The sequence below is a fragment of the Musca autumnalis genome, unplaced genomic scaffold, assembly GCF_047663935.1.
Source record: "Musca autumnalis isolate F117 unplaced genomic scaffold, ASM4766393v1 scaffold_2, whole genome shotgun sequence".
NCBI lineage: Eukaryota > Metazoa > Arthropoda > Insecta > Diptera > Muscidae > Musca > Musca autumnalis.
In genome coordinates, this window is record NW_027411755.1 from 25,695,090 (window position 1) to 25,721,192 (window position 26,103).

A 26,103-nucleotide genomic window follows, 5' to 3' on the forward strand; every position below is an offset into this window, starting at 1 on the left:
ATGATTATTGAAAAAATATTTATAAAAAAATCCACGATTATTGAAAAAATATTTATAAAAAATCCACGATTATTGAAAAAATATTTATAAAAAAATCCACGATTATTAAAAAAATATTTATAAAAAACTCCACGATTATTGAAAAACTATTTTTTAAAAACTCCACGATTATTGAAAAACTATTTTTTTAAAAACTCCACGATTATTAAAAAATTATTTTTTAAAAACTCCACGATTATTGAAAAAATATTTTTTCTTTAAACTCCACGATTATTGAAAAAAAAATTAAAAACTCCACGATTATTGAAAAAATATTTTTTAAAAACTCCACGATTATTGAAAAAATATTTTTTAAAAACTCCACGATTATTGAAAAAATATTTTTTAAAAACTCCACGATTATTGAAAAAATATTTTTTAAAAACTCCACGATTATTGAAAAAATATTTTTTAAAAACTCCACGATTATTGAAAAAATATTTTTTAAAAACTCCACGATTATTGAAAGAATATTTTTTAAAAAATCCACGATCAATGAAAGAATATTTTTTAAAAAATACACGATCAATGAAAGAATGTTTTTTAAAAAATCCACGATCAATGAAAGAATATTTTTTAAAAAATCCACGATCAATGAAAGAATATTTAAAAAAAAAAAATCCACGATCAATGAAAGAATATTTTTTAAAAAATCCACGATCAATGAAAGAATATTTTTTAAAAAAAATCCACGATCAATGAAAGAATATTTTTTAAAAAATCCACGATCAATGAAAAAATATTTTTTAAAAAATCCACGATCATTGAAAAAATGTTTTTTAAAAAATCCACGATTATTGAAAAAATATTTATAAAAAAAATACACGATTATTGAAAATATTGTTTAAAAAATCCACGATTATTGAAAGTATTGTTTAAATAATTAACGATTGTTGAAAGTATAGTTTAAATTATCCATGATTATTGAAAAAATATTTTTAAAAATCCACGATTATTGAAATAATATTTTTAAAAATCCACGATTATTGAAAAAATATTTTTAAAAAAATCCACGATCATTGAAAACATTGTTTAAAAAATCCATGATTATTAGGAATATTGTTTAAATAATCAATTACTAGTAAATTTTTCTTTAAAAAATCCACAATTACTAGAAAAATATTGTTTAAAAATCCACGATTATTATAAATATTTTTTAAAAATCCACGATTATTATAAATATTTTTTAAAAATCCACGATTATTATAAATATTTTTTAAAAATTCCACGATCATTGAAGAAATATTTTTTAAAAAATCCACGACCATTGAAAAATTACTTTTTAAAAAATCCACGATCATTGAAAAAATATTTTTTAAAAAATCCACGATCATTGAAAAAATATTTTTTAAAAAATCTGCCATCATTAAAAAAACATTTTTTAAAAAATCCACGACCATTGAAAAATTACTTTATAAAAAAATCCACGATTATTGAAAAAATATTTATAAAAAAATCCACGATTATTGAAAAAATATTTATAAAAAAATCCACGATTATTGAAAAAATATTTATAAAAAAATCCACGATTATTGAAAAAATATTTATAAAAAAAATCCACGATTATTGAAAAAAATATTTATAAAAAAATCCACGATTATTGAAAAAATATTTATAAAAAAATCCGCGATTATTGAAAAAATACTAATAAAAAAATCCACGATTATTGAAAAAATATTTATAAAAAAATCCACGATTATTGAAAAAATATTTATAAAAAAATCCACGATTATTGAAAAAATATTTATAAAAAAAATCCACGATTATTGAAAAACTATTTATAAAAAAATCCACGATTATTGAAAAAATATTTATAAAAAAATCCACGATTATTGAAAAAATATTTATAAAAAAATCCACGATTATTGAACAAATATTTATAAAAAATCCACGATTATTGAAAAAATATTTATAAAAAAATCCACGATTATTGAAAAAATATTTATAAAAAAAAACCACGATTATTGAAAAAATATTTTTAAAAAAATCCACGATTATTGAAAAACTATTTATAAAAAAATCCACGATTATTGAAAAAATATTTATAAAAAATCCACGATTATTGAAAAAATATTTATAAAAAATCCACAATTATTGAAAAAATGTTTATAAAAAAATCCACGATTATTGAAAAAATATTTAAAAAAAAATCCACGATTATTGAAAAAATATTTATAAAAAAAATCCACGATTATTGAAAGTATTATTTAAATAATCCACGATGATTGTAAAAATATTTAAAAAACAAGAAAGAACGGCGTTAAGTTCGGCCGGGCCGAACTTGTTATACCCTCCACCACAAGTTGTACTGAAGTAAAATGGAATAATTAGTTTCCTTTCGTGTATGAAGAAGAGTTAATACTAAATTTTCAGCAATTTAGGTAAATCAATGTGAGGCACCATTCTATGGGGGCTATTTCAAAACGTCGATTTATACCGACAAATTTCTGACGGAAAGTTTTCAGGCTCAAAGAAGACTAAATACCAAATTTCCTATATTTCGGTAAGAGAATGTGGCTAAAACTTAAAAAATACGGAAAATCAAGAAGTACGCTTCTCTGGGGATATAGGAAGACGTGGACCTATACTGATAATACTCTTCTGGAATATTTTATAACTCTTGGAAGGCGAAATAACGAATTTCAGCCATTTCGGTTTGATATTGACGTCACAATCTTCAGTATTACGAAAATCGGGAGGTACCGTTCTATGAGGGCTATATCGAAACGTGGACATATACCGACGAATTTTAGTCAGAAATGGGGCAATATGAAAGCGTGGACCTGTACAGACACATTTCTGGCGAACAGTTTTATATCACATTGAAGACTAAATACCAAATTTCAGCCATTTCGGTGGAATATTGAGGCCACAACGTTCAAAATACCGAAAATCGGGAGGACCCTTCTATGGGGCCTATATGAAGGCATGGACCGATAACGACAAAGTTCTGGGGGAAAGTTTTATACCACCAACGTAGACTAAGTACCAAATTTCAGCCATTTCGGTGTGATAATGAAGCTAAAACCTTCAAAATACCGAAAATCGGGAGGTACCGTTCTATGGGGGCTATATGAAGGAGTGGACCGATACCAACAACATTCTGGGGGAAAGTTTAATACCCCTAAAGAAGACTACGTACCAAATTTCAGCCATTTTGGTAGGATAATGAAGCTAAAACCTTCAAAATACCGTAAATCGGGAGGTACCGTTCTTTGGGGGGCTATATGAAGGTGTGGACTGATACCGACTATATTCTGGGGGAAAGTTGTATACCTTTAAAGAAGACTACGTACTAAATTTCAGCCATTTTGGTAGGATAATGAAGCTAAAACCTTAAAAATACCGAAAATCGGGAGGTACCGTTTTTTGGGGGCTATATCAAAACCTTGACCGATATATACCATTTTCAATACCAACCATCCTGCAAGTAATAAAAACTTCTGCACCGAACTTTGACTCTCTATCTTTAAAATAGCGAGCTGTATCTTGATTTCAACAGACAGACGGACGGACAGACGGACATGGTAAAATCGACATAGAATTTTGTACTGATCAATAATATATATACTTTATAGGGTCTCCGATGAATATTTCGATGTGTTACAAACGGAATGACAAATTTAATTATACCCTCCATATGGTGGAGGGTATAAAAAAACGAGGATCTTTTAAAAATTACTTTTTAAAAAGTCCACGATCACGGAAAGAATATTTTTAAAAAAATTCACGATTTTTGAAAAAAAAACATTTTTTAAAAAATCCACGATCAATGAAATAATATTTTTTAAAAAATTCACGATAACTGACAAAATATCTTTTTAAAAAATGCACGATAATTGAAAATATTTTTTAAAAAATCCACGATTATTGAAAACATTTTTTAAAGAATACACGATAATTGAACAAATATTTTTTAAAAAATCCATGATTATTGAACAAATATTATTTTAAAAATCCACGATTGTTGAAAAAATATTTTTTAAAAAATCCACGATTATTGAAAAAATATTTTTACAAAAATCGATAATTATTAAAAAAAATATTTTTACAAAAATCGATAATTATTAAAAAAATTAAAAAAAAAATCCATTGAAAAAATAATTTTAAAAAATTCCACGATTATTTAAAAAAATATTTTTTAAAAAATCCACGATTATTGAAAAAATATTTTTAAAAAAATCCACGATTATTGAAAAAATATTTTTAAAAAAATCCACGATTATTGAAAGAATATTTTTTAAAAAATCCACGATCAACGAAAGAATATTTTTTAAAAAATCCACGATCAATGAAAGAATATTTTTTAAAAAATCCACGATCAATGAAAGAATATTTTTTAAAAAATCCACTATCAATGAAAGAATATTTTTTAAAAAATCCACGATTATTGAAAGAATATTTTTTAAAAAATTCACTATCAATGAAAGAATATTTTTTAAAAAATCCACGATCAATGAAAGAATATTTTTTAAAAAATCCACTATCAATGAAAGAATATTTTTAAAAAATCCACGATTATTGAAAGAATATTTTTTAAAAAATCCACTATCAATGAAAGAATATTTTTAAAAAATCCACGATTATTGAAAGAATATTTTTTAAAAAATCCACTATCAATGAAAGAATAGTTTTTAAAAAATCCACGATCAATGAAAGAATATTTTTTAAAAAATCCACGATTATTGAAAAAATATTTATAAAAAAATCCACGATTATTGAAAAAATATTTATAAAAAAATCCACGATTATTGAAAAAATATTTATAAAAAAATCCACGATTATGAAAAAATATTTATAAAAAAATCCACGATTATTGAAAAAATATTTATAAAAAATCCACGATTGTTCCCAGCAAAAACAAACAAAATAATGTAAACAAGCTTCTTTTCCCATTACAAGTAATCTGAAAAGTAATGGGATACTTCTTAAAAAAATTACAAGGCAAACCTACTTACTTTGCTCCTCACTAAGTAATGAGGACGGTGGCACAGTGAGTGTGTGTCCGACTATAAATCCTAGGGTTGTGTGTTCAACGCTCACTGTCGGCACGCGAGTTTTTTTTAATTAAAAAATAACAGTTCGTGGTGCACATGTGTACTGCACATTGAAGTTCTTAAGCAACCCTTAATGTTCGTGTGCGTGGCATAGTGTGTAGTGTCTTTGGCTAGAAATCAGAGGGTTCGTGTGTTCAACTCGCACAGCAAGCGAAATAAAATAAAGTAAAATAAAAGTAAGAAGTGTGATGAAATTAAAAAAAAATCTCCAATCAACTGTTCTAAAAATAGAATTTTTTTCAACTTGCTTTTCAACTTCTAGTGGCCACAGAATAACTAGTTATTCTAGTAGTCATAAAATAACTACAAACTGAGTGCGACATGCCCTTGTAAAAATAATGGGGAAGAAAGGGGGTTTGCGAGTAGTTACGGCTGCCAAAAATCCCTTACAAAACCCATGATTTTGGGAGGACTTTTTTTGCTGGGTTGAAAAAATATTTATAAAAAAATCCACGATTATAGAAAAAATATTTATAAAAAAATCCACGATTATTGAAAAAATATTTATAAAAAAATCCACGATTATTGAAAAATATTTTTAAAAAAATCCACGATTATTGAAAAAATATTTTTAAAACATCCACGATTAAAAAAAAAAATTAAAAAATCCATGATTATTGAAAACATTGTTTAAAAATCCATGATTATTGAAAATATTGTTTAAATAATCCACAATTACTAGAAAAATATCCTTAAAAAATCCACAATTTCTTGAAAAATATCCTTAAAAAATCCACGATTACTAGAACAATATTGTTTAAAAAATCCACGATTATGAGAAAAATATTGTTTAAAAAATGCACGATTATTAGAAAAATATTTTTTCAAACATCCATGATTATTAGAAAAATATTCCTTAAAAAATCCACGATTGTTAGAAAAATATTTTTTAAAAATCCAAGATTATTAAAAAAATATTCCTTAAAAATTCACCATATTTAGAAAAATATTTTTAAAAAATCCATTATTATTAGAGAAAATTTAGAAAAATATTGTTTACAAAATCCACGATTATTAGAAAAATATTATTTGTAAAATCCACGATTATTAGTTATTATTGTTTAAAAAGTTAATGCATAAAAATGATAAAATAAATTAATTTCCATAAACACACTATGTGTCAAACAGCTGACTCAACAATATGTCAGTTGGCTCCAATAAAATAAAAAAAGTCTTTTTTTTCGTGCCATTCAACGTCAATTAATTATGAAAGGGTGTTGACTCATTAGTTAAAAATTATCGAAACCAGCTGCATTTAAATTAACTTAACGTAACTATGCAGCACTCATCAGATGCAAATCACGTTTTCTGTACTATCAATAACATCTGGAATATGTTGTAATTAACCCATTATGTGGTAAGTGGATCGTGGGGGGTACTTTAACGCAGGTGATATGATTTATATTTTTCCATACTCCCTTTAGAATGAGAGGACACTAAAATATCAATGTTTTGAGGTTATCTTCAGTTCTTTGAGACGGGTCTTAAATTTGGAAATTCTATCACTTACTTGACAAATCAGAAAGGGTTAATGCGGCCTATTGCACAGAACGTGGTGATTTTAATTATTGTTTTCGTTTTGGCTTGGAGAGTAAACAAAACAAAAATACACGTTAAGGTCATCCAACAACCTTAAACTTGAACGCTAATTTTTAACTTTGATATCAAAAATATTTGTGTTTTGCTGGCGTTTCACCTTGTCATCATTGTTGATCACTTTGTGAGAATATATTTTTGAAATTATATGAGAATAATTAATATATATTTTTGTTAGGTCTTTTGGGACAATAAGTTGCAGTTTTTTTCTTAATTTTTCTACGTGGAGTTTTAAAATATTTTGGACTTCTTAACTTACATTTTACTACTAAATTGTTTACCCATATTTTTGCTCCCAAAAATATGCCTCGTCATAAGTAAGCCAAAAAGTATGCAATAAATTTGAAATATCATAATTACTTCTTATGTGAATGTTTAACTTTTTGTCTTAAGACACTTCTTTGACCACAACTACAACAAAATTTTTTCGCAACATTGAGACACAGACCCACGAAGATGAAGAAGAAGTTGTCTTTCTGCTATTCTACCTTGCTTAGCTTCCTGTAATAAATCTTCTTGTAACTTTTCCTTTCCAAAGTTTTGGGGTAATTTTTCATTAAAATCCCCAGGAAGTCAGTCATGGGAGCAACGGAGCATGGAGAGTGAAGAAAAGGTAAATTGTTTCCTTTGCCCCATATCATCCATGAGGGAGAAGGGCAAAACAAAAGAACAAAAAAAGAGAAAGCAAGTTAGATACAGGAAGCGAACAAAATACAAAAGATTTGAAGCACATCCTAAAAGTATGTCATAGTTGACTAAAAGAAACATCAATTATCTAAACAACTTTTCTTTGTTCATTTGCTCTTTTCGTATTGTTGTTCCTGCTATTGTTGTAGTATATTTCAAGGAGCAAAACAATAGTTACCTGCTGGTATTGTCTACCTAAGATGACATTTTCTTTATCATCTTTTTTCATGCAATGCATTCAGTTTCACTTTTGTAAACAGGAAACGGACATCATCATAGATAGAGCAATTTATTGCGTCCTATTTCTTGTTTATCCATGGAAAATAATACTATTATTTTTTATAAATATTTTTCAAAAGACCAAATAGTGTATATTTTAAGGAATATGTTTTCATAGTTGTGGATTTTTTAAAAAATATTCTTCAATAATCGCAGATTTTTTAAAAATATTTTCTCAAACATTTTTATTAAAAAATATTTTTTCAATAAACGTGGATTTTTAAAATATATTTTTAATGAACGTGGAATTTTTAATCATTTTTTTCGATTACTGCGAATTTTTTAAAAAATATTTTTTTAATAATCGTGGCTTCTTTAAGAAATTTTTTTCAATAATCGTGGCTTCTTTAAGATATTTTTTTCAATTATCGTGGATTATTAAAAAAAATATTTTTTTCAATAATCTTGGATTTTCACAACAAATTTTTTCAATAATCGTGGTTTTTTAAAAAATACTTTTTCAATAAACGTGGACTTTTAAAAAATATTTTTTCAATAAACGTGGATTTTTTTAAAAATATCTTTCAATAATCATGGATTTTTTAATTTTTTTTCAATAATCGTAAATTTTTTAAAAATAATTTTTCAATATAGTGAATATTTTAAAAAATATTTTTTCAATAATCGTGGATTTTTTAAAAAATATTTTTTCAATAATTGTGGATTTTTTAAAAAAATATTTTTTCAATAGCCGTGGATTTTTTAAAAAATATTTTTTCATAATCGTGGATTTTTTTAAAAAACATTTTTTCAATAATCGTGTATTTTTTTAAAAATATTTTTTCAACAATCGTGGATTTTTTAAAAAATATTTTTTCATAATCGTGGATTTTTTAAAAAATAGTTTTTCAATAATCGTGAATTTTTTAAAAAATATTTTTTCAATAATCGTGGATTTTTTAAAAAATATTTTTTCAATAATCGTGGATTTTTTAAAAAATATTTTTTCAATAATCGTGGATTTTTTAAAAAATATTTTTTCAATAATCGTGGATTTTTTAAAAAATATTTTTTCAATAATCGTGGATTTTTTAAAAAATATTTTTTCAATAATCGTGGATTTTTTAAAAAATATTTTTTCAATAATCGTGGATTTTTTAAAAAATATTTTTTCAATAATCGTGGATTTTTTAAATAATATTTTTTCAATAATCGTGGATTTTTTAAAAAATATTTTTTCAATAATCGTGGATTTTTTAAAAAACATTTTTTCAATAATCGTGGATTTTTTAAAAAATATTTTTTCAATAATCGTGGATTTTTTAAATATTTCTTCAATAATCGTGGATTTTTTAAAAATTATTTTTTCAATAATCGTGGATTTTTTAAAAATTATTTTTTCAATAATCGTGGATTTTTAAAAAATTATTTTTTCAATAGTCGTGGATTTTTTAAAAATAATTTTTTCAATAATCGTGGATTTTTTAAAAAATATTTTTTCAATAATCGTGGATTTTTTCAATAATCGTGGATTTTTTAAAAAATATTTTTTCAATAATCGTGGATTTTTTCAATAATCGTGGATTTTTTAAAAAATATTTTTTCAATAATCGTGGATTTTTTAAAAAATATTTTTTCAATAAAAGTGGATCTTTTAAAACATATTTTTTAATAACTGTGGATTTTTTAAAAAAAAATTTCAATAATCGTGGATTATTTAAAAAATATTTTTTCAATAATCGTGGATTATTTAAAAAATATTTTTTCAATAATCGTGTATTATTTAAAAAATATTTTTTCAATAATCGTGGATTTTTAAAAAAATATTTTTTTCAATCGTGGATATTTTAAAAAATATTTTTTCAATAATCGTGATTTTTTTAAAAAATATTTTTTCAATAATCGCGGATTTTTTAAAAAATATTTTTTCAATATTCGTGGATTTTTTAAAAAATATTTTTTCAATAATCGTGGATTTTCTTAAAAAAATATTTTTTCAAAAATCGTGGATTTTCTTAAAAAAATTTTTTTCAATAATCGCGGATTTTTAAAAAAAAATTTTTCAATCGTGGATATTTTAAAAAATATATTTTCAATAATCGTGGATTTTTTAAAAAAAAATTTTCAATAATCGTGTATTTTTTAAAAAAAATTTTCAATAATCGTGTATTATTTAAAAAATATTTTTTCAATAATCGTGGATTTTTAAAAAAATATTTTTTTCAATCGTGGATATTTTAAAAAATATATTTTCAATAATCGTGTATTTTTTAAAAAAAATTTTCAATAATCGTGTATTTTTTAAAAAATATTTGTTCAATAATCTTGAGTTTTTTAAAAATATTTTTTTCAATAATCGTGAATTTCTTAAAAAATATTTTTAAGTAATCGTGGATTTTTAAAAAAATATATTTTCAATAATCGTGAATTTCTTAAAAAATATTTTTAAATAATCGTGAATTTTTTAAAAATATTTTTTCAATAATCGTGGATTTTTTAAAAAAATATTTTTTCAATAATCGCGGATTTTTTAAAAAATATTTTTGCAATAATCGTGGATTTTTAAAAAATATTTTTTCAACAATTTTTTAAAAAATATATTTTTTAATAAACGTGGATTTTTTAAAAAATATTTTTTTAAATAATCGTGGATTTTTTAAAAAATATATTTTCAATAATCGTGGATTTTTTAAAAAAAATTTTCAATAATCGTGTATTTTTTAAAAAATATTTGTTCAATAATCTTGAGTTTTTTAAAAATATTTTTTTCAATAATCGTGAATTTCTTAAAAAATATTTTTAAGTAATCGTGGATTTTTTAAAAATATTTTTTCAATAATCGTGGATTTTTTAAAAAATATTTTTTCAATTATCGCGGATTTTGTAAAAAATATTTTTTCAAGCCACCAAAAAAACTTGGATTTTTTACAGAATATTTTTTCAAGTCACCAAAAAATTGGATTTTTTAAAGAATATTATTCCATCAAATTTTTTATGAAAACAAAATATTTTTTTGTGGAATGAAAAGGCAAATTCTTTTTCCCCGAAAATAATCAATATCCTTTATTCAATGGAATTCAACAACCTCTTCCAATCTACTTCACATCCTACATTTTTTATTTTGTCTCTCCCTCTCTCTCTCTCTCAGTTCTTCTTACTATGTTATACAAATGTTTGTATAGCATAACAATGAGGTTTTGCTTTTTAATAATACAAATTGAAGTATACTTTTAGGAGGTTGTACTTGTCGTTGTTGTACAACAAAGCATCTTTTTAATAAAACAAATATTTGGCTTTAATGTGAATTTAGTTGTAATTGTTATGACAAAAAAGATAAAAGGAGGGTGGTTTGTGTTTGGCTGGATGTGGCAGGGGAGAGGTTGAAAGATTTGTGTTTTCATTTCATCAAATATACAGACTGGCAGAGGGCCAATAGGGGGAAGTTATCCTAATTTCTACTATTTTAAAAAATCTTTGCTTATGGTGCCAAATCTTTAGAAACATGGGAAAGCGGAACTGACGTATAGTGAGAGGACAGGGAGAGAGACAGAGAGTTACCTTTGCTTGTATGTACTGTGTATTTACTGATTCGACTTTATCAATCTAACCAGTTCGGAATCATCATTCAAACTTTTCAGCCAAGAATGATCTTTAAGGTATTGCGAGGGAGGTCCAATAATAGAAAGCCTGCTCTAGGAATATAAAAGGTTCGATAACGTTTGTGAAGTCCACCCCATCCATCCAAAACCCCTGGTGAGGGTGAATCACTATAATCATCTTCAGCGCATGAACGAACATGTTCGGAATGTGCATATTCCCCTACGACGCAGTGCATCCGTAAGACCGGCAACAACCAAATTCTCTTCACCTAATACATCTACTTATTACATCATAATTAATAATTCTCTGTATCTTATCCAGCATCCTTGGCATTATTTGCTGGCAACAAAGAAAATTATACCAAACTTGACACACAACACGTGCCTAGGACACTCAATTAAAATGTCCTTTAAAAAGGTTGCTGCTTATTGTCAGGCTCTTTTCTTTCTCTGCTGCAACCAAATCTGCAATAGCAGCAACATTTCAAGAAAGTGCCACCCATGCACTTAACAAGAAAAAAAGGCCATGTAGGCAGGGTCCCTTGTTCCGAAACATCCAAAGATGAGTGAGTGTATGTGTGCGGGTACATATGCTTGTCTGTTGGAACTCAACCTTGTCACTTGTCATTGTTAGTGAAACTATAAGTGATTTTAAGTGTATAAGTCAAAGTCATCATTCGAAGATCTCTCTAGAGAACATGAGATAGAGAGACTTAGAAGGAATGAGGACTGTGTGGTAGCACCAATATGGATGTAAACAAATTATAATGACAAGAATAAACACAAAAGAAATGGGAAGAAGGCATGTAGATAATCTTTGAAGATGATATTACACAATTTTTGGAAAATGTTTTTAAAAATTCACAATTATTGAAACATATTTTTACAAAAATCCATAATTATTAAAAAAAAATTAAAAAAATTGAAAAAATATTTTTTAAAAAATCCACGATTATTGAAAAAATATTTTTTAAAAAATCCACGATTATTGAAAAAATATTTTTTAAAAAATCCACGATTATTGAAAAAATATTTTTTAAAAAATCCACGATTATTGAAAAAATATTTTTTAAAAAATCCACGATTATTGAAAAAAATATTTTTTAAAAAATCCACGATTATTGAAAAAATATTTTTTAAAAAATCCACGATTATTGAAAAAATATTTTTTAAAAAATCCACGATTATTGAAAAAATATTTTTTAAAAAATCCACGATTATTGAAAAAATATTTTTTAAAAAAACCACGATTATTGAAAAAATATTTTTTAAAAAATCCACGATTATTGAAAAAATATTTTTTAAAAAATCCACGATTATTGAAAAAATATTTTTTAAAAAATCCACGATTATTTGAAATAATATTTTTTATAAAATCCACGATTATTGAAAAAATATTTTTTAAAAAATCCACGATTATTGAAAAAATATTTTTTAAAAAATCCACGATTATTGAAAAAATATTTTTTAAAAAATCCACGATTATTGAAAAAATATTTTTTAAAAAATACACGATTATTAAAAAAATATTTTTTGAAAAATCCACGTTTTGTGGAAAAATATTTTTAAAAAATCCACGTTTTGTGGAAAAATATTTTTTAAAAAATCCACGTTCTGTGGAAAAATATTTTTTGAAAAATCCGCGTTTTGTGTAAAAATATTTTTTGAAAAATCCACGTTTTGTGGAAGAATATTTTTTGAAAAATCCATGTTTTGTGGAAAAATATTTTTAAAAAATCCACGTTTTGTTAAAAAATATTTTTGAAAAATCCACGTTTTGTGGAAAAATATTTTTTGAAAAATCCACGTTTAGTGGAAAAATATTTTTTGAAAAATCCGCGTTTTGTGGAAATATATATTTTGAAAAATCCACGTTTTGTGGAAAAATATTTTTTGAAAAATCCACGTTTTGTGGAAAAATATTTTTTGAAAAATCCACGTTTTCTGAAAAAATATTTTTTGAAAAATCCACGTTATGTGGAAAAATATTTTTTAAAAAATCCACGTCTTGCGGAAGAATATGTTTTGAAAAATCCACGTCTTGCGGAAAAATATTTTTTGAAAAATCCGCGTTTTGTATAAAAATATTTTTTGAAAAATCCACGTTTTGTGGAAAAAATATGTTTTAAAAAATCCACGTTTTGTGGAAAAATATTTTTTGAAAAATCCACGTTTTATGGAATTTTTTTCTTAAAAAATCCACGTTTTATGGAATTTTTTTCTTAAAAAATCCACGTTTTGAGGAAATATAATTTTTGAAAAATTCACGTTTAGTGGAAAAATATTTTTTGAAAAATCCACGTTTAGTGGAAAAATATTTTTTGAAAAATCCATGTTTTGTGGAAAATTTTTTTTTTGAAAAATGCGCGTTTTGTTTAAAAATATTTTTTGAAAAATCAACGTTTTGCGGAAAAATGTTTCTTGAAAAATTCACGTTTGTGGAAAACATTTCTTGAGAAATTCACGTTAGTGAAAAAATATTTTTAAAAAAATCTACGTTTTGTGGAAAAATATCTTTTAAAAAATCCACGTTTTGTAGAAGCATACTTTTTTAAAAAATTCACGTTTTTTGGAGGCATATTTTTTTAAAAAAATCCACGTATTGTAGACAGATGTTTTTAAAAAAAATCCACGCATTGTGAAAAAATATTTTTTTTTAAATCCACGTTTTGTGGGAAAATATTTTTTAAAAAATCCACGTTTTGTGGAAAATTTTTTTTTAAAAAATATTCCTTTTTTTTGAGAAATATTTTTTAGAAAAATATTTTTTTAAAAAAATCCACGTTTCGTGGAATGACATTTTTACAAAAATCCACGTTTTATGGGAAAATATTATTTTAAAAATCCGCGTATTGTGGAAAAATATTTTTTAAAAATCTACGTTTTGCGGAATTTTTTTAAAAAATCCACGTTTTGTTGAAAAATATTTTTTTTTTTTAAATCCACGTTTTGTGGAAAATAATTTAAAAAAAACACGTTTTGTGAAAAATTGTTTTTTAAAAAAAGTATGTTTGGTGCAAAAATATTAAAAAAAACACATTTTGTGTTAAGAATATTTTTTAAAAAGTCCCCGTTTGTTGAAAAAACATATTTTAAAAAAATCCATGTTTTCTGTTAAAAATATTTTTCAAAAAATCTACCAACAATCTGTCTACCTATCTCAGGAATTTATCATTGTCAAACTTACCTTATATTGGCCAGATATCCTTTATTGAAAACAATCTGCAAATTAGAAAAAGATAACATAATCAGTAATTTAATTTTATTAGAAATGAATATAAATCAATGATAATTTTCAACTTTTCTGAAGCGTACTTAATTTTGGGACTATTTGAAAAATTATTTTTTATAAATATTTTAAAAAATCCACCTTTATGGGGCTAGTTGAAAAATTATTTTGTAACTATTTTAAAAATCCACGTTTCTGGGGCTAATTGAAAAATTATTTTTTAATTTTTTTAAATCCAAGCTTCTGGAGCTCTTTGAAAAATTATTTTTAAAAAATATTTAAAAAAATTCATGTTTCTAGGTGAAAAATTATTGTTAAAAAATCCACGTTTCTGGGGCGAATTGAAAAATTATTTTTTAATTTTATTTTTTTAATTCAAGTTTCTGGAGCTCGTGGACAAATTATTTTTTAAAAATATTTTAAAAAATTCACGTTTCTGGGGCTAGCTGAAAAATTATTGTTTAAAAATCCACGTTTCTGGGGCTAGTTGAAAAAATTATTTTTTAATTTTTTTTTAAATCCACGTTTCTGGGGCTTGTTGAAAAATTATTTTTTAATTTTTTTTAAATATACTTTTCTGGGGCTAGTTGAAAAATTATTTTTTAAAAATATTTTAAAAAATCCACGTTTCGGTGGCTGATTGAAAAATATTTTTAAAAAATCCACGTATCGGTGGCTACTTGAAAAATATTTTTAAAAAAACCCCGGTTTCAGTGGCTATTTGGAATTTTTTTTTTAAAAAATCCACGTTTCGGTGCCTACTTGAAAAAATATTATTTAAAATATCCACGTTTCGGTGGCTACTTTAAAAAATATTTTTAAAAAAATCCACGTACTTAAAAAAATATTTTTTAAAAAATCCACGTATCGGTGGCTACTTGAAAAAATATTTTTTAAAAAATTCACGTTTCGGTGGCTACTTGAAAAATATTTTTTTTAAAAATCCACGATTATTGAAAAAATATTTTTTGAAAAATCCATGCTTGAAAAATTATTTTTTGAAAAATCCATGCTTGAAAAATTATTTTTAAAAATTCCACGCTTCGGTGGCTCCTTGCAAAAAATATTTTTTAAAAAATCCTCGTTTCGGTGGCTACTTAAGAAAATATTTTTTTTTTTCAGAAATCCGCTTTTCGGTGGCTAATTGAAAAAAAAATTAAAAAAATCCATGGTTCGTTCGGTGGCTTCTTGAAAAAATATATTTTTTTAATATCCACATTTGGATGGCTATGAGGCTACGTGAACAAACATTCGTTCTGTCAACGGTGGTAAAATTCAAAAAAATTTTGTTGGTGGGTTTTACACCAATTTATCGATACCACCGATTTTGTTGGGGGAAATAAATTGTGTAGGTAAGTATAGAATGCGTGTCTAATAAAAAAAGTTTGATTGCGACAGCAACTTTTATTATCATAATCATCACTTCTCGAAACTAAAAAGTATTATCGATATTGTAAGACTGATATTTAATACCTCAATGTCCTTGAAAAATATTCTAAAAATCTTCATTTATTGGTAGGAAAACTGTAGAATCATATAATATGGGTTGTATACATGTTGACAACAATCATACGCACAGGTTTTTAACATGGGCGCATACGTTACGACAACACTTATACGCAGGGTTTAGTATAACAATAACATTGCTATGAATTCCCATTTTTTGGTCAAAAGGCATTTGAAAAATGATGCCTTAAGAAATCTACGATTGTTTAATATTCTTAAACAAAATATTATAAACAAAAAATTTACTAACTATGGAAAACAAAATTATGGGGCCAATTACCAGACTTCCTATTTTCTCTTTCGAAGTGAAAAACGAAAAGCAACTGATTTGAATTTAATTTAACTTTTAAGTGGTGGATGGTGGGTCGAACAAAAAAAATAAGCAAGTTATAAAATTATGTGGTTTTTATTTTTATACTCTTCTCAATTGGATAACATTTATACTGACTGTAAACCGAAAAAAAACTCCCGCAAAACATTTTGCCTTACCAAGCAGAAAATCAACAAACTTTTTACATCCTTTTTTCGCACAACCATTACCCCAATGCCTCCACCTCTTTCATTTGCACCAGCTAACACCCTCTCTAAGTCTCTTCATTCAGGGTTATTTGCCGGAAGTATGTGCTAAACATTTTCCAAAATGGTGTTGGTAAAAAATACAATACTTCATTTGTGATGATGTTGCTTATTTTCTCTGCTTCTACTGCTTCTGGCTGCTCATTGTATAAATTTATTGATTTTCCATGTTAACATTGAATAGCAAGCGCCAACAATAATCCTGTTGATATAGGACTTTTTCGTCTTTTATTCCATTTATATCCTGTTTTATGTTTTTTTTTTGCTTTTGGAAAATAATCTTAAAGGCATGTTTGTTTGCCTGTTTGTTTGTTATTTATTTACAGTAATGAATATCCTTAAATGAAAATAAAGGACTAAAGGACAAAACCCTTTCTAAAAATATTTTGACAATTTATCATTCATTGACAACTGTTTGAGAAGGCGCCGGCTTCATTGTTGCCATCGGATAAAAAAAGGATATTTTATATCTTCAATTTGTTAATTGGAATCCTTAATATAGCACAAAGGACTTCGAAATGTGAGGAGAAGGAACAAAGGGATGAGTGTTGGCAATAACTTTTAAAGAAAATGAAATAATATATTTTTAAAAGGGCCACTATATATCAAGCGTAGATTGTTTTTAATGATATTTTTTCCAAAGCCATCCAACCATAAAACGTGCATTTTTTAAAGAATATTTTTTCCAACGCCATCCAACCACAAAACGTGGATTTTTTTAAAGAATATTTTTCCCACCGACATCCAACCACAAAAAGAGGATTTTTTAAAGAACATTTTTCCCACCGACATCCAACCACAAAACGTGGATTTTTAAAGAATATTTTTCCCACCGACATCCAACCACAAAACGTGGATTTTTAAAGAACATTTTCCCCACCGACATCCAACCACAAAACGTGGATTTTTAAAGAACATTTTCCCCACCGACATCCAACCACAAAACGTGGATTTTTAAAGAACATTTTCCCCACCGACATCCAACCACAAAACGTGGATTTTTAAAGATTATTTTTCCCACCGACATCCATCCACAAAAAGTGGATTTTTAAAGATTATTTTTTTTCAACGCCATACAACCACAAAACGTGGATTTTTAAAGATTATTTTTCCCACCGACATCCATCCACAAAAAGTGGATTTTTAAAGATTATTTTTTTTCAACGCCATACAACCACAAAACGTGGATTTTTTAAAAGAATATTTTTCCCGCCGACATCCTACCACAAAACGTGTTTTTTTAAAGAACATTTTTCAAAGGTCATCCAACCACAAAACGGGGATTTTTTAAAGAACATTTTTCAAAGGCCATTCAACTACAAAACGTGGATTTTTTAAAGAACATTTTTCAAGGGCCTCCCAACAACAAAACGTGGATTTTTTAAAGAACATTTTCAAGGGCCGTCCAACAACAAAACGTGGATTTTTTAAAGAACATTTTTCAAGGGCCATCCAACAACAAAACGTGGATTTTTTAAAGAACATTTTTCAAGGGCCATCCAACAACAAAACGTGGATTTTTTAAAGAACATTTTTCAAGGGCCATCCAACAACAAAACGTGGATTTTTTAAAGAACATTTTTCAAGGGCCATCCAACAACAAAACGTGGATTTTTTAAAGAACATTTTTCAAGGGCCATCCAACAACAAAACGTGGATTTTTTAAAGAACATTTTTCAAGGGCCATCCAACAACAAAACGTGGATTTTTTAAAGAACATTTTTCAAGGGCCATCCAACAACAAAACGTGGATTTTTTAAAGAATATTTTGTTAGAAAAAAAAATTAATAATGTACGATTATTGAAAAAAATTTAAAAAAATCCACGATTACTGAAATCATTGTAACAAAATCCACGATTATTGAAAATAATAAAAAATCCACGATTATTGAAGAAATAATTTTAAAAAAATCACGATTATTGAAAAAATATTTGTAAAAAAACAATTATTGAAATCATATTTGTAAAAAAATCCACGATTATTGAAAATATAATTAAAAAATGTCCGCAAAAAATCCACAATTATTAAACAAATATTTTTAAAAATTCCACGATTATTGAAAAAATACATTTTTAAAAAAATCCACGATTATTGAAAAACTATTTTTTTAAAAATCCAAAATTATGGAAAAATTATTTTTTAAAAAAGTCCAAGATAGTAAAAATATTTTTTAAAAAACTCCTAGATTAGCGAAAAAATATTTTTAAATAAAACCACGATTATTAAAGAAATATTTAAAAAAATTAAGGATAATTCTAAAAATATTTAAAAAAAAAATCACGGTTATTGAAAAAATATTTTGAACAAAAATCACGATTATTGAAAAATATTTTAAAAAAATCCACGATTACTGAAAAAATAATTAAACGATTATTTGAAGAAATATTTTTAAAAAATTCACGATTGATGAAAATATATTTCCAAAAAATCCACGATTTTTGAAAAAATATTACTGACAAATAATTAAAAAAAATCACGATTATTGAAAAAATATTTTTTAAATCTGCGATTATTAAACAAATATTTATTAAAAATTCCACGATTATTGAAAAAATATTTTTTTTTAATCCACGATTATTGAAGAACTATTTTTTAAAATATCCAAAAATATTGAAAAATATTTTTTTAAAAACTCCAAGATTATGGACAAAATATCTTTTAAAAAACTCCTAAATTAGTAAAAAAACATTTTTAAATAAAACCACGATTATTGAACAAATAGTTAAAAAAATTAGCGATTATTCTAAAAATAGTTTTTAAAAAAATTTACGATTATTGAAAAAATATTTTGAACAAAAATCACCATGGGTTTAAAGATTATTAAAAAAAATACTTTTTTTTAAATCCACGATTATTGGAAAAATATTTTTGTGAATCCACGATTATTTAACAAAAATATGTTTATGTAAATCCACGATTTTTTAACAAAAATGTGTTTTTGTAAATCCACGATTATTGAAAAATATTTTTAAAACATTGAAAAAAAAAAATTTAAAACATCTACGATTATTGATTTTTTATTATTGAAAAAATATTTTTTAAACATCTACGATTATTGATTTTTTATTATTGAAAAAAAAATATTTTTTTAAATCCACGATTATTGAAAAATATTTTTTTAAACATCCACGATTGTTGATCATTTTTTAAATCCACGGTTATTGATTTTTTTTAAATCCAAAAAAAAAAATTAAGAATTATTTTTCAATAATCGTGCATTTAAAGATTATTAATAAAATATTTTGTTAAAAATCAACGATAATGATTTTTTTAAGTCCACGAATATTGGAAAAATATTTTTGTGAATCCACGATTATTGAAAAAATATTTTTTTGAATCCACGATTATTGAACAAAAATATGTTTTTGTAAATCCACGATTATTGAAAAAATATTTTTTAAACATCTACGATTATTGATTTTTTATTATTGAAAAAATATTTTTTTAAATTTACGATAATTGAAAAATATTTTTTGAACACTCACGATTGTTGATCTTTTTTTAAATCCACGGTTTTTGATTTTTTTTTTAAATCCACGATTATTGAAAAAATATTTTTTAAACATCCACGATTATTGATTTTTTCAAATCCACGATTAATGAAAAATATATTTAACCAAATCCACGATTATTGAAAAATAGTTTTTAAAAAATCTGCGATTATTGAAAAAAAATTTAAAAAAATATTTTATGAAGAATTCCCATTCCTGGAAAAAGTATTTTTTTGGAGAAAAAATATTTTTTAACGTTTTTGGAAAAAAAAATATTTTTGAAAAATTTACGTTTCCGCAAAAAATATTTTATTTAAAAAAATCCGCGTTTTTGAGAAAGTATTTTTAAATCGCCACTTTAGGAAAAACATATTTTTGAAAAATCCAAGTTTTGTGAAAAAATATTTTTTTAAAAAATCCAAGTTTTATGTAAAAATATTTCTTAAAAATCCAAGTTTTATAAAAAATATTTTTTAAGAAGGCACGCTTTATGTTAAAATTAGTTTTTTAAAAAATCCACGTTTTGTCTTAAAAATAAATTAAAAAATATTATTTTTAAGTCCACGATTATTGAAACATATTTTTTAAACCCACGATTATTGAAACATATTTTTTAAATCCACGATTATTGAAACATATTTTTTAAATCCACGATTATTGAAAAATATTTTTTAAATCCACGATTATTGAAAAATATTTTTTAAATCCACGATTATTGAAACATATTTTTTAAATCCACGATTATTGAAAAATATTTTTTAAATCTACGATTATTGAAAAATATTTTTTAAATCCACTATTATTGAAAAATATTTTTTAAATCCACGATTATTGAAAAATATTTTTTAAATCCACGATTATTGAAAAATATTTTTTAAATCCACGATTATTGAAAAATATTTTTTAAATCCACGATTATTGAAAAATATTTTTTAAAAAATCCACGATTATTAATTTTTTTCTTTAAATCCTCGATTATTATTTTTTTTTTATATCCACGTTTTGCCTTAAAAATATTTTTTGAGCAGACAAGTTTTGTGTTAAAAATAGTTTTTCTAAAAATCGACGTTTTGTCTTAAAAATAAATTAAAAATGTATTTTTTTTAAATCCACGATTATAATTTTTTTAAATCCACGATTATTAATTTTTTAAATCCACGATTATTGAAATATATTTTTAAATCCACGATTATTGAAACATATTTTTTAAATCCACGATTATTGAAACATATTTTTTAAATCCACGATTATTGAAACATATTTTTTAAATCCACGATTTTTGAAACATATTTTTTAAATCCACGATTATATTAAACATATTTTTTAAATCCACGATTATTGAAACACATTTTTTAAATCCACGATTATGAAACATATTTTTTTAAAAAATCCACGATTATTAAATTTTTTTGCTTAAATCTTCGATTGTTACTTTTTTTTAAAATCCACATTTGTTTTAAAAATATTTTTCGAGCAGATAAGTTTTGTGTCAAAAATATTTTTTTAAAAAAATCCTAGTTTTGTCTTAAAAATATTTTTTTAATAAACTAAAGTTTTGTGCTAAAAATATTTTTTAAAAAATCCACATTTCGTGTTAAAAATTCCACTTTTTGTGAAAAAAAAAAAATTAAAATGCACACTTTGTGAAAAAATATTTTTGTAAAAAATCCACGTTTTGGAGAAAATATTTTTTTAAAAAAGCCACGTTTTGGAGAAAATATTTTTTAAAAAATCCATGTTTTGGAGAAAATATTTTTTTTTAACCAGGTTTTTGGAAAAAATATTTTCTAAAAATTCCACGTTTTTGGGGAAAATATTTTTTTTAAAAATCGAGAAAATATTTTTTAAAATTTTTCGATGTTCGATTTGAGAAACACTGGCACCGTTTGTATGGTTGGCTGCGAAAAGCTACCATCTACATTTTGTTATGTGCATTCGTCGAAATTTGACGACACATAGCAGTGGGAAAAGGTTTGGTGTGTTTCGCAAACACTTTCGTGGGAGTTGTGTTAGGCTGCCAAAGAAAAACTTCTCATTGAAGTTTTTTCTTTGTTCACCTTTATACTACGAGCTGACGATTGATGTTTGGGTATAAAAAGTTTCTTGTTGAAGAAGTTATTGAAAAATAACTTCGGTGGAGAATATCCACAAACAAGAAACAAGGGAACTGATGAAATCCAGTGGCGTGGATTGAAACTAGTCTTCCTTGCCTTACCCCTTGGCGAACAATGCCAACCTTTTTCCACTAATAAATTAGTTGTTTCAAAATAATAAAACAACAACAATGGGATTAAGCCAGACTATATTGAAAAACAAAATAAAGGTTTTTGGAAAAGAGGTTTTTTTTTAAAAAAATCCTTGTTTTTCTAGTAAATATTTTTTTTAAATTCAGGTTTTTGAAAAAAAATATTTTTTTAAAAAAAGCCACGGTTTTCGAAAAAATATATTTTCTAAAAAATTAATTTGGAAAAATATTTTTTTTTAATTTTTTTTTTTTGAAAATATTTTTTTAAATAATTACGTTTTTAGAAAAATACTTTTTTAAGAAATTTACGTTTTGAAAAAAATATTTTTTAAAAAGTCTAGTTTTTTTTCCTAAATATACTTCCAATAAATGTACCAAATTAAAATTCAAAATCAGTGACTCTTTAGAATTTTAAAGTCATAAAAAATCTGTCACATGCATGTTTGTTTTTTTCTCGGAGACTTATCTCAGACTGCAATGCGGTCGGCATAAACAAATATTCTTTAAAAAATCCATGTTTTTGGAAAAAATATTCTTGAAAAAATCCATGCTTTTGGAAAAAATATTCTTGAAAAAATCCACGTTTTTGGAAAAAATGTTGATTTTTAAATACAGGGTTTTGGAAAAGATGTTATTTTTTAAAAATATTTGTTTTTCTAGAAAATATTTTTTTTAAATTCAGGTTTTTGAAAAAATATTTTTTTAAAAAACTAATTTATAAAAATTGTTTTTTTTTAATTTTTTTTTTGGAAAATAAATTAAATAAAATTTAATAAATTTTTTAAAAAATTACGTTTTTAGAAAAATAATTTTCTAAGAAATTTAAGTTTTTAAAAAATAGTTTTTTTTAATTCTACGTTTTTGCCTAAATTTACCAAATTTCCAAATTAAAATTCAAAATCAGTCACTCTTTAGAATTTCCAAGTCATAAAAAATCTGTCACAATTATGTTTGTTTTTCTACGAAGACTTATCTCAGGCTGCAATGCGGCGGTCGGTATAAACAATGTGCTTATCACTAATTTTGCCTAAGCATTACTTTTTCCTCCAATAGCTACATATGTATGTATATTAAAAAAGAATGAGCAAAACATTGCTTATCAATTTAAAGAGTTTCCTGGCCTACGATAAAATGTTGCAAAGAATATATGAGCTATGGCCTAGCAGAAAAATCTCGTGAGTACGAAAGAATAGTGAATCAAAAAACGCCATATCATTCAATATTTGAATACATTTTGATAAAAAAATGAACATAATTTATTTCTTGTTCAAATAGAATTATGACGAAACTGCAGAGCGCCCTCTTGGCTTATCAAAAGTAATTTTTGTAGGGAAATTTTTTTTCTTGGATTTTTCGTTTAATTTTTTTCTTGACAGATAAGAAGTCACACATTTTATCTCAATGTCGTTATTATTCCTAGAAATCACCGATTAAAGTTGTTTTTAAATTTATAATGCCTAATTTGGCGATAGTTTGATTTATAGTTATAGTAAGGTTAATGAGAATTTTGTGGCCAGTGACACTGAAGTGAAGTAAATAGACGGGAAACCAATACTATTGGGAAATTATTTAAAAATGTTCACTTAATTGAACATATTGCGTCTCTCAAATTAATGGATGACTGCATGGTTACCTTAGACACAAAATTTGTTGAAAAATAAAAAAAAATCTCAGGTTATTTGTGGACAGTATTTACAACATTGCCTTATTAATTAATTAATCATTAATTAATAACAAATAACTATAACATAATTTTGCTTTTGACATCAACAAAGTGTCACATAATTGGGTCACTCAAAATATTAACAAGATATTGTATTTAATCGGTTTTTGTTTATTTTTCTTCACTCATTTCCTGGTTATTTGTGACGCAACCCACGTTTCATGTTCAATCACAATACCGCGCCCCGCACTACATCACCTATCCCCCCATCCCATTACACACATGTTCAAAATGTAATTATGTGTAGCGAATTGTAGAGATTTGTATTTATAACTTTTGTTATAATTATTACAAATTGTTGCTTTGGCATTTTTAAAAAGGTAAAGCAAAAAACGAAAAAAGAAATAATTCATTCCGCAATAGTAGGTGTCACATACCGTTAGAGTACATTCGGTTCGGTTTAAAGATATAAAATAAAAAAATGTTGTGCTTTGTTTTTAATTCATGTCAGGTTTGATACCAACATGGCATTGAATTTCAAAGACAAATACCTAATAAAAAAAAAAAAAAAATAAAATAAAACTAAATAACTGGTAATGAATTTTAACGGCAAGTGAGTGACGACAAAACCATTTAGAGCAGTTGTTTGGCGAATTTTAGAGACAATAATAAATTAATTTCAGAAGAATAGTTTGAATACATAAGATGCGTTTTTATTGTATATCTATTTCTAGAATTTGCTCTCCACGGAGAATATAATTTTGTAGGGATACACAAGTCGAGTTTCGATTGAACGAGTATAAAAGAATCAGTCAGGTTTGCCGACAGCTAAGTACCCTTCACTTTTGATTGTACAAAAAAAAAAAAACAATAAATGAAATGAATGGTGGACCTAAAACTCCTATCAGCTGATTCCTACTTTAAGAATAAATTGTATTTTCTTGTGCGAGAAAAGAAGTTTTGGAAGTTTCCAGCGTCAATTTGTGGGTATTTGTGGGATAGGTATTATAAACAATGGACCTAATTATTTCATTGATAGACTCAGTTAAAAGATTCGAAACTAAAAAATGAAGTAAACAAAGCCCATTGGCGGACGAAGAAGTGATATTTTTCATAAAAAAAATTAAAAATATTAAAATTCGGACAGCGCAGAAACTTATTTGGTTTTGATTTAATGCTCAGTCAAAGATATCTGCCATGCCACTGAAATTCCATAAAGTTGAAATTGGGATAGCTGAGCTTCCTTTGCAATATCTCTACTAGTTGACAACATTTAGTGGCACAATTGGTATTAATTTAAAGCTCAGATACTCACATCTACGTTGTTTGACCACCTACGCCAACTTTTTTTCTTTCATTGACATGCTTTGCTTTTGCAATACCCCTACCCCACATAAGAACAAAACGTTGACGTTTTCTCCACATACATTTTTTATTTCCCATTCGACTGCTGAGTATGATCTGACGGTAACCAAAATGTTGTTACTCTCTGGGTCCACCATTAATTTCTTGAGAAACCCATCAAAATTGCGAGCTGTAGCATGATTGCAAGGTTTAGATGGACACACAAACAGAAAACGGACAGGCACCATTCCAGATCGAATCATTTCGTCGAGACAATCATTCTGCCATTTATATACAAGGGTTACTATATACATTTGTGACCTAGGCAACACTTAGTGTGACTTGGAAGTGTGTGGAAAGTGGAATTAACTCGTGACACGACAATAGTGCATCGATGAACTTAAACCTTTTTATGGCGATGGAGCTCCATCCTTAAGCAGCATGCAAAAATAGCTTTATGAAATAGTTTTATGAGGTGACGAACTTAAGGTCACGGAGCATAGACTTACCCATGCACTAAAAAGAATCACAAAGAGTAGCTTTGGTAAAATTTAGTAAAGACTACATTTAAGCGAACATTACGAACTTTTGTGTGGAAGGTTCCCGAAGGTGTCCTTGATGGAAGAAATTTTACTATGTGAACTCTTAACTAATAAATGTTCGTGCCCATTAGTCATTTTAGTTGGTGCCGAAAGGTTTTTAGAGCTTTTAGACCTGTAGCAAATTATTTAAAAACGATCCGAGACATCTTTTACTAAAATTTTGCGAACATTTTTGAAATTTTTGTGTGACGTACCCCAAGGAGTGGACCGATATGATCCATATTCGAATCTTATATATGTCTAGAAGAA

At 25.3% G+C, this 26,103-nt stretch overlaps 1 protein-coding gene across 5 annotated transcripts in view; it reads right to left on the bottom strand.

Moving 5' to 3' along the window:
- Positions 1 to 26,103, bottom strand: part of LOC141393803 (beta-1,4-glucuronyltransferase 1) — a 216,279-nt gene that overhangs the window by 165,430 nt on the left and 24,746 nt on the right. For all 5 annotated transcript variants that reach the window (XM_073967304.1, XM_073967301.1, XM_073967302.1 and 2 more), the window contains exon 2: positions 14,385 to 14,419. The gene's annotated coding sequence lies outside the window, so the exon portion shown is untranslated. The remainder of the gene's footprint in view (positions 1 to 14,384; positions 14,420 to 26,103) is intronic.